The sequence below is a fragment of the Giraffa tippelskirchi genome, chromosome 6, assembly GCF_054371585.1.
Source record: "Giraffa tippelskirchi isolate mGirTip1 chromosome 6, T2T-mGirTip1v1.2.pri, whole genome shotgun sequence".
Classification (NCBI taxonomy): Eukaryota; Metazoa; Chordata; class Mammalia; order Artiodactyla; family Giraffidae; genus Giraffa; species Giraffa tippelskirchi.
Window position 1 is genome coordinate 154,551,622 of NC_137280.1, and position 16,240 is coordinate 154,567,861.

General features: G+C 40.9%; 2 long non-coding RNA genes across 3 annotated transcripts in view; one reads left to right on the plus strand and one right to left on the minus strand.

Annotated features, from left to right (window-relative positions):
* Nucleotides 1-1,127: 1,127 nt before the first annotated feature.
* On the minus strand, nucleotides 1,128-8,059 carry LOC145511162 (uncharacterized). Its single transcript, XR_014057561.1, has 3 exons — nucleotides 6,287-8,059; nucleotides 2,563-2,703; nucleotides 1,128-2,393 (listed from the first exon to the last, which is right to left on the minus strand). It is a non-coding gene; the product is annotated as an uncharacterized LOC145511162 (long non-coding RNA).
* A 99-nt stretch (nucleotides 8,060-8,158) lies between these two features.
* LOC145511159 (uncharacterized) overlaps nucleotides 8,159-16,240 on the plus strand; it is a 49,635-nt gene continuing 41,553 nt past the window's right edge. For both annotated transcript variants that reach the window (XR_014057558.1, XR_014057557.1), the window contains exons 1-2: nucleotides 8,159-8,216; nucleotides 8,844-8,954. This is a non-coding gene — a long non-coding RNA (uncharacterized LOC145511159). The remainder of the gene's footprint in view (nucleotides 8,217-8,843; nucleotides 8,955-16,240) is intronic.

Sequence of the window (16,240 nt, forward strand, 5' to 3'; positions counted from 1 at the left end):
TCTTTCCTGGAGAATCCCAGGGACGGGGGAGACTGGTGGGCTGCCGTCTATGGGGTCGCACAGAGTCGGACAACAGCAGGCTTGCCCCTCCAGGTACACTCTCCACCCTTCTCCTCCTACTTTGTGCCCTGAGAGATTCAGTCCCATCTCCACATAGCCCTCTCTGCCTCTGAGTCCCTACTGCTCTCTCAACTTGACCCTTCAGGACTGAGGTAGGAAGAGCTCACTATTCTGGCCCAAGGGTACTGCAGTATTAATTGTGATTTCCTTAAACCACCCACCTGTATATTCAATAGTCTTCTGGTTAAACTCTCTTCAACTTACCCTGTTTGATTGTGTCATCTGTTTCCTGCTGAATTCCTATGTGTTTGTAGATGCAGTTCAGGGAAATTTTGGGACTTTCCCAGTGGCTCTGTAGTCAAGAGCTGCCTGCAGTGCAGGAGCTGAAGGAGACACAGGTTTGATCTCTGGGTCAGGAAGACCCCCAGGAGGAAGGCATGGCAAACCACTCCAATATTCTTGCCTGGAGTATCCCATGGACAGAAGAGCCTGGTGGGCTACAGTCCATAGGGTCACAAAGAGTCAGACACGACTGAAGCGACTTAGCATGCACACAGGCACCCAGTCCCTATCAATCACTGGATGGGCATGCCACATTACAGTCTGCAAGCAGCTACATTGGATCTCTTGGTTTCTTCCACAGCATCTTATTGTGAGCTTTTGTGAGGTTGTATCTTTACTTCTTCCTTATAGCCACTAGACACTAAACGTGATTGTTGCAACTGCTAGCCATTTTTCTGCTTCAGTTATGAATAAGTATACCCACACTGCACACTGCCTGGTCCTGAGGCTGTGTTCTCTGGCTTGAATTTCCAAAATTAAACGTGGTACTCCTCAGCTTGAAGTCACAATCAAGTTCAGTATTCAATGCTTGTCTTACAATAGGGAGCAAAGAAAAGAGTAGATGTCAAGTTATACATGTACAAAACTTTCTCTGAGACTAAACATCAATATTGTTGAAGCTTTATGACCACACATGGGGAACTAGGAAGAGAAAGGAGCAGAGACTGCTATTTTGAGGCTGGCAACCCATTTTGTTTCTCTGGATAGAGGTCTGCTTCTGTTTTCAGAGAAGAGTTGTTTTTTTTTTTTCCCCTCCTTTTGTTTTTGGAGGAGCCATTCCAGGCTGTAAGTTATACAAGTTTAAGACCGAGCTCCTGCTTTGGAATGAACTGGTAAGAGAAGGAGCTGAGTTGCTCAGCATTAAAAACTAGATGTTATCTTCTCATACAAAATGTTGTAATTTTGGAGTAAATTTTTACTTTAAGAAATATTCTGTTTGTTCTCTCCAGGGTATTAATTCTAAGGAGTGGAAAATTATTGGCAGAAAGGCCTTCCTGTGTTGAGAAGGGAAGCTGGTTTCCGTAACCCGGTAGCAGAGGTGCTGAAATTAGGAGAAACAGGTCTCTACCTGTGGAGGGGCCTGTAAACTCTGGACATAGTTGATAAACTACACAGTTTTAAGACTTGCTTAGCTGTGTTAGAATTCTTTACATTTCTTCACATCCTCAGCATAGTTTTGTTAAGTTAGGGCTTAACCGAGCTTTTCAGAATTAAGGGATGGGCCGTGCCCTCCTATGGGAAGAGTGGAGAGACAAGGAGATCAGCAGCAGCCTTTGAGAGCCAGGTACAGATGGCACAATGGGATGGGGAGTCATGAGCCTGGTACCAGAAGACTGGCTGGGGTCTGAGTGACATGCCAGGTAGATTTATGGGACAGGGCAGCATGCCAGAAATGTTCAGAAGGAGTCTTAATAAAAATTTTAAATTTTTTGTCAAGTAACAAGTGGTCTTGGGAATATTGTTTGAGCACTGAAGGAAAGTGCAATTTCTTAAAACTAAATGTGGGAACATCTGTTTACATAGGCTTTCTTGTAAGTAATATCATTGTGTAATACACGGCAATACTTAGACTTTACCATGTAGGCTTTACCATGTATAGACTTTACCATGTATAGACTTTATAGTATTGGTATAGACTTAACCATGTATAGACTTTATAGTATTGGTATAGACTTTACCAATACTTCTACCTTAAGGTGTGGGGTGAATTAACAGATTCTTTTATTTTACACAGGATATGTAGGGCAAAGTGAGTAATTTGGGAATTTAAAAATGAATACACAGGCAAGAAAAAAAGTAACCCAGTAAAATGAATAGAAGAAAATTAGCTAAGTAATTCAGGAAGAATGAGAGTAATACAACAATACCCTGCTTTTTTGATAAGGATTTAGGAAAGGAAGAAGACTTGCTGAGACTTTAGAGGCTGTACTAATCTTCAGTTCAATTGCTCAGTCGGGTCCAACTCTGCGACCCCGTGGACTGCTACTAATCTAGGTAGAGACAAAACATGTCATTAAAAGGCAGGCATTGAGATTTGGTGATGCTGTGATTATGATGGAGAATAAAAAAAAAATTCATTATAACATTTCCCATAGAGTATTAGGGAAAATAGAAATACTTTATGGAGAAGGAAATGGCAACCCATTCCAGTATTCTTGCCTGGAGAATCCCAGGGACGGAGGAGCCTGGTGGGCTGCCGTCTATGGGGTCACACAGAGTCGGACACGACTGAAGCGACTTAGCAGCAGCAGCAGCAGAAACACTATAACACATTCATGCTAAAAAGAGAAGACAGTTCACCTGGAAAACCAAGCAAAATTTGAAGCTCACTAACAATGGGCAAATATCAATTTCTTGGGAGTTTCTGATTGTATAAGAATGGAAAACATGTAAAATGATTTTTAATAAACCGAAGGCTTAAAAACACAAAAATAATGACCTGTACATCCATGAAGAAAGAGGCTTGGGATGGAGACTAGACCAGAGGATGAGAGATGCTGAAGTTACCAAGCATGAATGGACCACTGTGCTGAAGTTGGAAAATACACATCCAAGCTGAAAACTGTGTGGGCAATTACTGTTTGTTGAATCATTACCTGAATCATAATTCTCTTCTAGAAAGCGTGAAAACTCTTTTAGATATTTGTTAAATTATGTCATTGCTCTTTTATTGTTCTTAATTTATTACCTTAGCAATCCTTGCCCATTGTAAATATGTTGGAAAATTCAAAAAGGCACAAATAGGAAAGTAAATGTTCAAGAGAATATTTGCTTGAGGTCACTATTTTTTACCCATACTACCCCAGAGTGCTCAGTTACTATGTGTTGAAGGTACTATTTATTGGGTGCTGGTCACTCTCATAAGCGAATTGCCATCTGTTTTCTTTCATGAAAATGTAAGTTTCATAAGTACAGGGACTCCTCTGTCTTGAGCATCACCATGTTCCTAACACCTGCAACAGTACCTGGCATGCAGCAGGCACTCAATAAATATTTGCTAAATGAATGACTAAATCACCTCTCTTAATATTCATGATGATTTTACTGTCATTCCTGTTTACTGATAGAGATATAAAGGCTCGGGGAGATTATGCTGACAGCCCCAGGTCTCTTAGTACAAAACCTCAGATGTGCACCCAGAAAGCCTAACTCTGGAGCCCAGGAATATATTTGGATGTTGCTCCTCAGATAGAGGGGGAGCTTATTGAAGCTAAGGTAGGATGAAGTTAATAACAGAATAATGAATCTAAGACAGAGATATCTTGTCTCCTTGCCCCAGGTACCATCAAGAGCCTCTTAGGTTATATTCTTTGAGCAGTTTTATTAACCAGCAGCATCAGATGCTGAGGACAGAATAAGAAAAATGTGAAGCCCTTTCTCTCTGTCTCTCACCACTCTTTGCACCAGAAATATGCCATCCACTGTTGTCTGTCACCTAAGTTAGTGGACTGAGTGATTTAGCAGATGAGAAGTTGTTGGGATTTCTAGACAATCGTGTGAATGTTCAGAAAAATACAGCTGCAATTGATGTCTATCTTAGCCTGAGAGTCCGAGTGAATGAATGTCAGTGTTATTTCATGGTGGATGTCAGTCCTCTGTGACTTTCCCTGCTGCCTATTTAACCAAAGTAAATATTCTCCATTAGAACAGAACCACAAGTTGCTTTCCAGCAATGTGTGAACAAATCTCCAAGCAGCCTCCTAAAGATAAAAAAATTATTGCATGAAATTTACAGATAGAGCCGTGTTACAGCTATGCTTTTATCACATGTCCTCAGAATGTTTATGTATATGAATTTTTGAAGTGAAAGTCAAGATTAAATAAAATACCTAACATATTTCTTCAAAGAAAATGTAGCAGAAAAATGTGCTCCAAATTTTCATAGCCCTTGAGATGTATTTAGGTTTAAGGTATAAATGCATACATTTGTTCATTTGTCCACTCACTCTAAATTCATTCAATAGATATTTTTTTTGAGTAAGAACTACACTCCAGGAACTATTCTATTTAATTTCTTAGATTCATTTCAGACTTTATTATATTGTTCTGACACTAGCATAAGGCTCTTATGGTTTTTAGTAGTTGCTCCTGACAATGTCCAGAACATCCTACACCTGTACAGACACACTGAAAATACACATGATCGGCCTCAGGATTAAAGATGTTTCAGAGTAAAACAAGCTGTGTTGGCAACTAGAAATAGCCTGTGAGTTCAACATGGAAATAAATGTTTGGGGTAAGGAAGGAAAATTTGTATCCAAGCAACAAGTAGTTTATAATAATTTTGTGATAAATAAGGACCTTCTTCTTGAATTTGTTGTTGTTTAGTAGCCAAGTCATGTCCAACTCTTTGGCAATCCCATGGACTGTAACCCGCCAGGCTCCTCTGTCCATGGGATTTCCCAGGCAAGAATACTGGAATAGATTGCCATTTCCTTTTCCAGGGGATCGTACCGACTCAGAGATTGACTCTGCATCTCCTGAGGCTCCTGCATTGGCAGGAAGATTCTTTATCACTTGAGCCAGCTGGGAAGCCCTAGATCCAGGGTAAGGCCTGATAATTCACATTTCTGATCAGTTCACAGGCAGTGTAGCTCTGGAATGATCGTGAAGGGCAGTAATTCTCAAACTTGGCCACACCTAGCAAAATTATATGGCATACTCAGGCTAGGCCCTCCACCCCTCTGCAGCCTCCCCACCTGCCTAGACCCCCCTCTCACAGAATCTCATCTAAAGTCCCCTGGGTGATCCTAACGTGTCCTCAGACTTGAGAACCATCAATAGAAGCCTTCAAGGGTCACATAAAGGCTCCAGATTTTACCCTAAATATGAGACCATATATTTGTTTTCTGTGCTTTTAGAAATAATTTGTGAATGGATATAAAGGTATTTTAAGGCAGACCACTGATGAAATCCTGACAACTGAACTACGTGCCTTTATCTCCAAAGGTGAGCGAATAAGCCCTCTGAGGCAGGCACTGTCTTCATTATCTCCTTTATTACAAATAAGGGAGACTCAGAAAGGTTAACCAGACAACTCTTTAATTCCTGTGGAGAAATGTATTTAAAGGGACACAAATTGGTTAATTTTGAAATCTGCTCACACCAAAACTGGCTCAATTTGATTTGCTCTTGCTTTCTATTAACTTCAATGTGTTCCATTATGGGTTATGTGGCAAAAGCTAATTACTAGAAGCCTGTAATTTAAAGTGACTGGTAATTGAAACTTGGGTTCTGTAGGAATATCTCTGTAATGCATAATACATTATTAAACACAAATTATTTAAAATACAAGTGAAGCCAGTTGAAGTCAGCTTCTGCAGTTGGTGGTTCATAATGAAATTGAAACTACGGATAATTAACATGGGTGCAAAAAAGCTCATTCCAAGTTGGCCTGCAAAAATTATTCTTTGTAGTTTGATATTAATTATGACATGCTAAGTATGTGTAATTTATTTGACCCATCTATATTCACATCACGTACTCAGAATGAAATGCAGAATAAAGCTCTAAATCCAAGAAAGAAAGAAAATAATCTGTCCCACACTTCTATTAATATTTAATCTTCTTTACTGGACTAATATTGCAAGGTTGCCAACACAAACCTCGGTGGAAATGGTGACGCTTTTGAAACAATATGAAATTGGATTTTCATTTCAAATGGGATGTTATTATCTTATAAAATTTGATCACTTGATATTTTTCTAAATGGAAAAGTCTCATTAGAACAATGAGATGTGTATCACCTGGTGATAATAACATTTCATTTGAAACAAAAATCTCATTTCATAGTCTTTCAAATGAGGCACCAAAATTAACCAATTTCTGTTTCAGATATTTCTGAGGCAGCTACCATATCTACAATTGCTGCCTTACCACTTACCTTTACTTTGTGAATGTTAGCTCTAGCCTTGAACCGATGAAACCAGGCATGGCTGGCATTAAATGATGCAACCTCTGATTCTTCACCATTTTTCAAGCCTTCATAAAGGTTTTAGCTTTCTCTTGAAACAGCATTAAGTTGAATCGGATTCGACACTGATGCTGATCCTGCATCCACACACTGAGAAATGCCTCCATTACCTTCATTACTTTTCCAAGCTTCTTTGGTATTATTGTCAACACCATTACAGAGCAGACTTCACATGCTCCAAGATCTTGTCTTTGTTCTATAGAACCATGCCAATGGTTGAACTATTCAGACTAAAAGAATGAGTGACGTCTACCATCTTTTTGTCTCACTCCACTCTCTCAATTATTTTCACTTTTGTTTCCATCAATATTGCTTGTGTTTCTTAACAGTACCAGCTACATCACTGCTACTTTTATGCTTGCTTCCAGACACTGCGCTTGAAATAAAGATACTGTACCACTGTACTCTGCACAGTAATGTACAATAAAGTACACAAAACCACAACCATTTGTACAGGATGCATGCATGTGATGATGTACACAAGACACATAAACTAATGTGATTGGACATGTGAATGTACATTCTCATCTTTGAAAGTTTCAACTTGAAGGTTTGTATGCAGGGGACTTATTGTACTGCTATGAAAATAACAACTCTTGCATCGAGGCAGGTTCTTTACCACTAAACCACCTGGGAAGCCCTGAAAATAACAACTCTGACTTCCTTTGCAATCCATCTACAACTTGGGGCATTGACAGTGAAATCCACTTCTAGCCTTTAATATCCTTGTTTGTTGTTGTCGCTGTTGTTTAGCTGCTAGGTCATGTCTGACTCTTTTGTGACCCCACGGACTGTAGCTTGCCAGGCTCCTCTGTCTATAGGATTTCCCAGGCAAGAATACTGGGGTGAGTTGCCATTTTCTTCTCCAGAGGATCTGCCGGACCCAGGGATGGAACCCACGTCTCCTACATTGGCAGGTGGATTCTTTACCACTGAGCCCCCGAGGAAAAAAGAGCTTTAAAACTCTCCCACTATATAGTTTTCTGTAAGAGCAACAATCTAAAAGGCTAATTACCTTTGTTATGAAAACAAACTTACCACAGGTATAAAGATTTATACTTATGTGAAATGAAAATATCTCCTGCTATATCAATAAACAAGACATGTCACAGCCATCAGCGATTTCTGGCCTCCCAATGTGAATGAGGGCTCCCAAAACTGTGATCCAGAAGGTGCTGCCACCACCCACCTCCATGGTGATTGCTAAATTGCTGAGGTGGGGAAATGCAAGAGGCAGCCAATCTGCCACTCCTTAAAGTGAACAAGGAAACGGTATTTGGCCCCAGATAGCTGAGGTGCATATGAAAGGAATGAGTTCAGTGAATGCAGCGGCTTGCATCTTTCCTTACCTAGAATGCTAAATTCCTTAACTTGACATCTGATCTCTGATGTCCAGACTGCCTGCTCCCTTTGTGGCAAACTTGTATATAGCCTGACTTCCCCTCCCTCCTCCTTGGAGCAATTTTCTCAGAGCTACTGAGATGCTGTCTCCTGAGCTCCTAAACATTGCCACCAAATAAAAATAACTCTTTACTTTCAGGTTGTGACTATATTTTCTAGTTGACATTTATAAACTGCAGACCTTTCTGAACTGAGGTACTTCTGTAATAGAGCACAGCTGAGTGCCGCCCTTAGCACTCAGCAGGTGTTGTGTGCCGTTGTTGCTGCCCCCACCCCTGTTATGAGGCAACGGTGATGAAGGACCGTTAGCGGTCCTGCTCAGCCATTGGTGGGTGAGGCAATGGGCCCCGCCCACAAGCAACCAATTGTCAAGGAGCAGCCATTAGTGAGGTTTTCAGCCGGCGATTGATGGAGTGGTGGTCGTCAGGTGGAGAGTGAGGTAAGAGGCATTTCTCGGCCTTCTCCCAGGCCGGGAGAAGTTCCTGGCCTTCTCCCAGCTCACTGAAGCTTGGGCTAGTGGGTAAGCTGGGTGGCCCATGAAACGGGCTTGGGGCTGTGTCCTGCAGGACTCCAGAGTCCTCACCAAGGCCACCCATTGGCCGCGGCCATGCCTTGAGGAAGCAGTGAACCTCTCCCCCATCCCCACTTCTGCGACCTAATGGCAGAGTTAGTTGGCCTGGACCTGCCCCTGCCTTCCAGTGGCCTGAGGAGCCTGAGGGCCAGTTGGATTCTGGACGCCAAACTCCCTCAGTGATGACAGCTGGGCAGGGTCTGGGGACCTGGCCCTAAGACAGCCACCAACTGAGATCTGCCCCCTCTTAGGCAGGACTTGTGTAGTGGTCATCCCAGATGGGACCCAAGGCACAAAGGGCCTTTCCCTCCCTGGCTCCAGCCTGCATGCTTCACTGAGACAGACACAAACTATAACAGTACTCCTCAGCCATTGGTTGGGCACCCCGGTGGGCCCCTCCTCCCAACCGAGTGAGAAACTGTCAACCAGCAACCAATTAACAGCCTTATTCTGCCATTGGACAGTGCCACTGAAAGCCCTTTCCTCTTCCCTAAGGTATGTAAAAGGACCCTGAATCCTGACTGGGATGAGTCTCTGGCCTTCTGATTCAAGTCATTGTTCCTTGCTCCGACAGCTCTTCTCCCGATTTATTGGCCTTGTTGTGTGGTGAGCTTGGGCTTGGTAACACTGGGACCTTAGAGGGTGAAAGTTGTGTCTCGGGACCTCGCCCTTTTTTGTCAAAACAGGGAATAACATTTGTTTGGTGGAGATTTACAGGAACAGCATTACCTGACCTCAAGAAAAAAGGGTCTGACACCAAAATGTTTGCAACAACTACCCACGCCCTTCCCTCACCTTTCCTAGAAAAGGGTTATGCTGAGAGCTTTCAGGGCATTTAGGGGTTTTAAGGCATGAGTCACCCATGTCTTTGCATGGCCCTGCAACTAACCTTTCTCTACTCCAAACTCTGACATTTTGGTATTATTTGGCCTCACTGTGTGTTGGGCACAGGAACTTGCTTGCCAGTAACACTTCTTGTTGGCTATCCATAAATAAATAAATTCTCTTCCTAGTCCAATATTTAAAAAAAAAAAAAAGGGCAAGATTTTCCTGAGGTCCTCTCTCCATAGAAGACACAATAGCTGTGTTGTTTGCAAGTACATTTGATCCAGCTGGTCACTCATTTAAACCCCTCCTGTAAATACTACATTAACTTGACTTCCAGGAATCACATTGACTTGGTTTTCTTCTACTTCTTGGGCATCTCCCTTGCTGGTTCCTCCACATTCTTTTCTATTTATACTCTTTTTCCTGTTGATCTCATCTCGTCTTATGACTGTTAATACCGTATATGTTGATGACTCAGCCTGAATATTTCCCTTGAACTCCAGACTTATATGGCCATTTGTCTACCCTACATCTCCACTTGAATGTTAACATATAGCTCAAATTTAACACATCCAAATACAAACCCCTGCTTTTCCCTCCTACTTCATCCAAGGAAGAGACTGAGTACTGTGAGGAAGAATAACTGGGCGGGGCGGGGCGGGGGGGGGGCAGACATCCACTTTTGATGGAATGGGAATACGACTATAAGGAGGTGACATTTAAGCTGAGAGGAGGTCTGAAGGACAAAAAGGAACCAAGAAAACACAATATAAATCTGGGATGGGGGAGGGTATTTTGGGGAAAGAAAACCGTCTTATGTGAAGACCCTGAAGGATTAAAGAACACAGTATATTTGAGAAATCAAAAGAAAGCCCGTGTGACTGAAGTGAGAGATCGTGGCAGTTCCTGTAGGTTTCACAGCATCTGAAGTGTTTAGGAATTCTAGAGTTAATTCCTGAAGTCAAATCCAGGTTTCGCCTCTTAACAGCTTGTAATATTTGACAAGTTACTTTAACTGCTCTGTGCTTTCATTGCCTTATCTCCTAAAATGGGAATATTTTTAGTGCCTAACCTATAGAGTCGGACATGACTGAGTGACTAACACACACCCTATATAGTAGTTGTACTATCAAAAGAGCTATTGCATTATTCTTAGAACAGCAACTACAATGTGGCATATCTTTTAGTAAAAATGGGAACATCTATTTTGAATTCAATTACTTCTCACCACATGAAGAACTGCCACTCGAGTCCACTATCATTTCTGGCCTCACTTCTAAAACTGTCTTCATTTGGTCTCTAGGTACTCACTCTTAACCAAATACAATCCATTCTCCACACAGAAGCCGGGGTGATTTTTTTTTTTTAAGAGAAGTCTGTGTCCTTATTGGCCAGCAGGCTGCTTGAGGGGGATAAAGCAGGAGTGGGTAGCTCTGATGCCAGGCAGCTGTGCTTTGTGGGCTTGTAGGTGATTGAGAACTCACCTAGGGAATAGCCAATCATTTCAGGCAGTACTTGGGTGCAACCTCAAAAACGACAGAATGATCTCTGTTTCCAAGGCAAACCATTCAATTTCACAGTAATCAAAGACTATTCCCCAACCAGTAATGCTGAAGAAGCTGAATTTGAATGGTTCTATGAAGACCTACATGACCTTCTAGAACGAACACCCAAAAAAGATGTCATCATAGGGGACTGGAATACAAAAGTAGAAGTCAAGAGATACCTGGAGTAACAGGCAAATTTGGCTTGAAGTACAAAATGAAGCAGGGCAAAGTCTAGCAGAGTTTTGCCAGGAGAACACACTGGTCATAGCAAACACCCTCTTCCAACAACACAAGACTCTACACATGGACATCACCAGATGGTCAATACTGAAATCAGATTGATTATATTCTTTGCAGCCAAAGATGGAGAAACTCCATACAGTCAGCAAAAACAAGACTGGGAGCTGACTGTGGCTCAGATCATGAGCTCCTTATTGCCAAATTCAGACTTAAATTGAAGAAAAGTAGGGAAAACCACTAGACCATTCAGGTATGACCTAAATCAAATCCCTTATGGTTATACAGTAGAAGTGGCAAATACATTCCAGGGATTAGATCTGATAGAGTGCCTGAAGAACTATTGATGGAGGTTCATGACATTGTACAGGAGGCAGTGATTGAGACCATCCCCAAGAAAAAGAAATGTAAAAAGGCAAAATGGTTGTCTGAGGAACCCTTACAAATAGCTAAAAAAAGAAGAGACATGAAAGGCAAAGGAGAAAAGGAAAGATAAACAAATTTGAACGCAGAGTTCCAAAAAATAGCAAGGAAAGACAAGAAAGCCTTCCTCAGTGATCAGTGCAAAGAAATAGAGGAAAACACCAGAATGGAAAAGACTAGAGATCTCTTCAAGAAAATTAGAGATACCAAGGGAAGAGTTCATGCAAAGATGGCCTCAATAAAGGACAGAAATGGTATGGACCTAACAGGAGCAGAAGATATTAAGAAGAGGTGGCAAGAATACACAGAAGAACTATACCAGAAAGATGTTTGTGACCCAGGTAACTATGATGATGTGATCACTCACCTAGAGCCAGACATCCTGGAATACAAAGTCAAGTGGGCCTTAGGAAGCATCCCTATGAACAAAGCTAGTGGAGGTGATGGAATTCCAGTTGAGATATTTCAAATCGTAAAAGATGATGCTGTGAAAGTACAGCACTCAAATGCCAGCAAATGTGGAAAACTCACCAGTGGCCACAGGTCTAGAAAAGATCAGTTTTCATTTCAATCCCAAAGAAAGGCAATGCCAAAGAAAGTTCAAACTACTCACAATTACACTCATTTCACACGCTACCAAAGTAATGCTCAAAATTCTCCAAGCCAGGCTTCAACAGTATATGAACTGTGAACTTCCAGATATTCAAGCTGGATTTATAAAAGGCAGAGGAACCAGGGGTCAAATTGCCAACATTGATTGGATCATAGAAAAAGCAAGAGAATTCCAGAAAAACATCTACTTCTGCTTTATTGCTTTATATGCTGCGCCAAAGCCTTTGACTGTGTGGATTGTGGAAAATTCTTCAAGTGATGGGAATACCAGACCACCTGACCTGCCTCCTGAGAAATATGTATGCAGGTCAAGAAGCAACCGTTAGAACTGGACATGAAACAACAAGACTGGTTCCAAATTGGGAAAGGAGTACATCAAGGCTGTATATTGTCACCCTGCTTATTTAACTTATATGCAGAGTACATCCTGTGAAATGCCAGGCTGAATGAAGTACAAGCTGGAATTAATATTGATGGGAGAAATATCAATAACTTCAGATATGCAAATGACACCACCCTTATGGCAGAAATCAAAGAAGAACTAAAGAGCCTCTTGATGAAAGTGAAAGAGGAGAGTGAAAAAGTTGGCCTTAAACTCAACATTCAGAAAACTAAGATCATAGTCTCTGGTTCCATTACTTCATGGCAAATAGATGGGGAAACAGAGGAAACAGTGAGAGACTTTATTTTGGGGGACTCCAAAATCACTGCAGATGGGGACTGCAGCCATGAAATTAAAAGACGCTTCCTCCTTGAAAGAAAAACTATGACCAATCTAGACAGAATATTAAAAAGCAGAGGCTTTACTTTGTCAGAGCTATGGTTTTTCCAGTAGTCATGTATGGATGTGAGAGTTGGACTATAAAGAAAGCTGAGTGCCGAAGAATTGATGCTTTTGAACTGTGGTGTTGGAGGAGACTCTTGAGAGTCCCTTGGACTGCAGGGAGGTTAAACCAGTATCCTAAAGGAAATCAGTCCTGAATATTCATTGGAAGGACTGATGTTGAAGCTGAAACTCCAATACTTTGGCCACCTGATGTGAAGAACTGACTATTTAGAAAACACCCTGAGGCTGGGAAAGATTGAAGGCAGGAGGAGAAGGGGATGACAGAGGATGAGATGGTTGGATGGTATCACCAACTTGATGGACATGAGTCTGAGCAAGCTCTGGGAGTCCGTGATGGACAGGGAAGCCTGGCATGCTGCAATCCATGAGGTCACAAAGAGTTGAACATGACAGAGTGACTGAACAGAACTGAACTCAATCATGTTGCTCACCTGCTCAACTTTCCTAGGTTTAAAGTGAACTCATTGAGAATAAGATGCAAAGTTTTTTCCATTGCTCTCAAGCTCTCCCTGCTCTGGCTCTTTCCTGTCATCCTAGGCTCATTTTCGTCCAGGTTCCCTTCACTTGCTCTGTTTTCTGTCTTGTTCTTGTTCTTATCTTATGGCCTTCATATGTCACGTTTCCTATAGTATCTAGAATGTTCACTTTCTAACTCTCCACATCTCATTTTTTAGATCTCTGCTCAAATGTCTTCTTAAAAATGACTTTCCTGATTATTGCACTTACACAGGCACATACTTGGTCTTCCCAGGTTGTGCAGTGGAAAAGAATCTGCCTGCAAGTGCAGGAGATGCCGGAGACTCAGGTTCCATCACTGAGTCGGAAAATACCCTGGAGTAGAAAATGGCAACCCACCCCAGTATTCTTGCCTGGAAAATCCCATGGACAGAGGAGCCAGGAGAGCTGCAGTCCACGGGGTCACAAAGAGCTGGACACGACTCACAGCACTCATTGCACACACATGTACATTGTCCTTGGTCCCTGTGAAACATTTACTTTTTAATTTTTTTACTTTGCACTCTTCATCCACTGAAATCTCATTACTTATTGCATTGTTTACTTGTTTCTTGCTTGTCTCCATTCCTAGCTCTCAGTGTTTATAACTGGAAGTGCCTATATGTTGAATGAGTGGATGCTTTTCCATAGTCTGATAAATGAAAGAAGAATGGTTGAGGATGTGAATTATTTTCACCTGTCAGGGATTCAGATGGAACAGCATTTTTTCAGTTGCCTCAACTGTTTCTCCTCTATCAGGGATTGCAGTCTTGTGCTGTTGTTCAATATCTGAAAACCATTGTTTTCATATACCTTTTGTTGTTGTTGTTGTTGTTGTTGAAGACAAAAAAAGTAAGTCTGGTCCCCGTTTCTCTATCTTGATGGGAACTAACTGCACATGTATGATTTTTATGACTCCAAATGTTTGTACATTGTATGGACTTTTACAAGTGGAGAGCATCTTACATAAAGGGAATTCGTGCAGATCATTGTGTCCTTTCTCCATGTGTCTCCAGGTTCTGAATATCTAAGTCACTGTGCTGCCTTCTTGGGACACCATGCATGATAATAGAAATTCTATGTATACACATTTAGAAGGGTCTAATAGCATTTCCTGAGTTTTTCCCCAGGGCCCATCTCTTTTATGCCATATCTGGTTGGTTGAAGGATCAGGGCAGATCCCAGAGGAGACACTTCTGGGAGACCTATAATCCAAGATGTGACTGAACCCTGCATGGTGCTTTGAACAATTCTTGATTATTTATTACTAAACCAAATAGATTGTTTTAAATCTGAATGCTAGAAAAGAGAACAAGCTAAGTTAATATCTGCAAGAATTTAGTTGTCCTGAGTCAACACAAGATCTTTATTGCAAGAAGAGTTACCCTCTCCCCATCTTGGAGATATATTTAAATGATAAAATTAAGTAGATGTGGATATTTATTCAATAGATCTATACTTGGAAATTTGGAATATGGTTCAAAACAATAAGAAATATTTTCTATAGAAAATCAAGCTTCTATTACATCAATTTCTAGGCAAACTGTTTCAACTTAAATATCCTGGAATTGTGTTCCTACAGACTGAAAAGCGATAATTAGATATGAATTAATCTACTAGCACTTATCATTTCTATTTTCATTTCGAACAAAACCAATTTTCTCCATCAGTTAAAAGGCTGAAAATGGGTGATTTTATTACAGCATAGAAAATTCTGTTATTTAATCCTTTGTGTAGTGAAAGGGAAACATATAAAGAACTTTGAAAAACACTTTGCTGTTGGTAATTGTTCTGCTACATGATGCCAATTTCTGCATTCAGAACTGGTCTGAAGCCAGGAAGTTGTATATGAATACTCCTAATGTATTTTTATTATACTTAGAGAAATAAGGCATGAAGAACGTAATGATACCCTGGAAGGAGTGGGGGGAAAAAGCAATGTAGACTGAAAAACCAATTCTAACATGAATGAGGGATATCAACTAGTGAATTTTTTAATAATGTAACTTGAGTGGATGTGTAAATATAGTATTGAAAGTTAGTGTTCCACATTACTAGGTTAACCCTAATGGCTTGAAATCAGTGTCTAGCTTTTAGGTTCTAACTTTTGACTTGGATTAAAAGCCTTACTGAAGTATTTTGGTTAATGAGTTTAGAAGACTTGTGAAAATCTCATTTATCAGAAGCCTCTGGGAGACACTTGCTATTGGTTGGGTAGGAAAGAGAGGGTCAGTTATCACAGGGAAGGAAGGGAAAAATTACTTTCTCAGTCAAACTTACACATGGACCGATCCCCAAATGATAAATCCAAATTGCCCTAAAAATATTTCCATGACACCAGAACAAAATGTGAATTACACACATTTATTCAAGAAATGTAAAAATATATGATATGCAGGAACTGTGTTTCAATCACTCTTCTAGACATTAATATTTTCAAAACATCAGTTAAAAACAAAAATCCCCATAATTCCTGCTCTCTTAGAGTTTAGATCCTATTAGGGGATAGACACACCATAAAAATAAACATAACTGAATACATTACAAAGTAAAGAAAGTGAAAGCAACTTTGGGAAAAATAATGGTGAGCAGAATGGGGGCAATCCAGCTGGATGCACTGTCACTGAGTAGTCTCATGCAAACAGCAATATTTGATCAAAAACTTGGAGGAGATGAGGTCCTTAGCTGAAATGATATCAGAAAAAACAGTGTTCCAAGCAGAGTGGATGGTCAGTAGAAAAGCTCTAAGGTGGGAGATTACTTGAAATCAGTAGGAAAGAGCAAGAAGGTCCGTGTGCATAGAGTAGAATAAGCAAGGGGGAGGAAGCTTGGGAGAGAGATCAAAGAGATAATGAGGGTTAGACCTTTTCTCCTTCCTATTCTGAGGAAGGAGATCCACTGTG